Below are 1453 nucleotides of genomic sequence, written 5' to 3'. Positions count from 1 at the left end.
GCACCACCTAGCTGCCCCTAGATGGCATTTTCCATCACGTCTTTTAAAATTGTCTTGGATCTAAGAGTTAAGTCTATCATAGTTGAGCCTCACAGAATTTTCTGTTACAATATACAATGTTATCCTGATTTTTCCCCCCCTTCATTCAAGATCAGTTCATGTAAGTCTTTCCAGGTTTTTCTGAGCAATTACTTCTTTTTTTTGTTTAAAGATTTTATTTATTTTTAGTTATATCATTTTCCCCTTAATCTTACTTCCCTCCCCCCACCTCCCACAGAAGGCAATTTGCCAGTCTTTACATTGTTTCCATGGTATACAATGATCCAAATTGAATGTGATGAGAGAAAAATCATATCCTTAAGGAAGAAAAATAAAGTATAAGAGATAACACAATTACATAATAGGATAACATTTTTTTCCCCCTAAATTGAAGGTAAATAGTATTTGGTTTTTGTTCAAACTCCACAATTCTTTCTCTGGATACAGATGGTATTCTCCATCACAGATACCCCCAAATTGTCCCTGATTGTTGTACTGATGGAATGAGCAAGTCCATCAAGGTTGATCATCACCCTCATGTTGCTGTTAGGATGTACAATGAGCAATTACCTCTTGTAGAACAATAATATTCAATTACATTAATATACTATAATACTCCCTCAATTTCTAGTAGAAAGATAGTTTCACATCCTTCCTCTGATACCTATAAATCTGTATGGCTCTGAATGTGTCACTTAATCTCAAATTCTCTAGGCAATTCTCTCCATTATTAGATCTCCACATCTTTTTAAGGAAGGACATGCAGGTCTTAACCTATTTTACAGATGAGGACACTGAGGCTTAGAAATGTGAAATGACTTTTGTCATGTCACAAAACAGGTATACATAGTCTGATTTCCTACACTAAGCAACTTAATCCCTAGAACAGTGACATACAGTCTGAGCCTTCCCAATCAGTGTCTACTGTTTAGGGATTACAAATAACAATCCTAAAGGATTGGGATATCTCTTTATTCCCATCAATTTGATCATCCATAAGCTATTTTTCTCTCTAATTTTAAATGGCCAGGAAATAGCATTCCGGTTTTATTTAATAATTTAAGTTTAGGTTATTTTTACAAAGATATATAATTCAAGAATATTTCCCCAAACAACTGGGGAGCACATTCTTCCTGAAGAGCACCTTGGTTTCTGGTGTCAAAGTTGACTAATAACCCAGTTTAACTTCCTGAATAGTTTTGTTTTCACCATATTTATGTCTAGATGTGGCATGACTACTTAGACTAGTTTTTAATCTCAGCTACTACTGGCATGAAGTCTCACTGAGGTTACTCCTGAAGTTCTAACCTTGCTCCTCATGTCATTGTTACTACACTTGCTCTGCAACCCAGACGCTGGAATTCCAAAATGGGAAGACACCCTCTGGAATTTGAAAACTCACATTTACCACTGA

Source organism: Macrotis lagotis, chromosome 1 (assembly GCF_037893015.1).
Source record: "Macrotis lagotis isolate mMagLag1 chromosome 1, bilby.v1.9.chrom.fasta, whole genome shotgun sequence".
Taxonomy (NCBI): domain Eukaryota; kingdom Metazoa; phylum Chordata; class Mammalia; order Peramelemorphia; family Peramelidae; genus Macrotis; species Macrotis lagotis.
Note: the sequence above shows the minus strand (reverse complement) of the source record.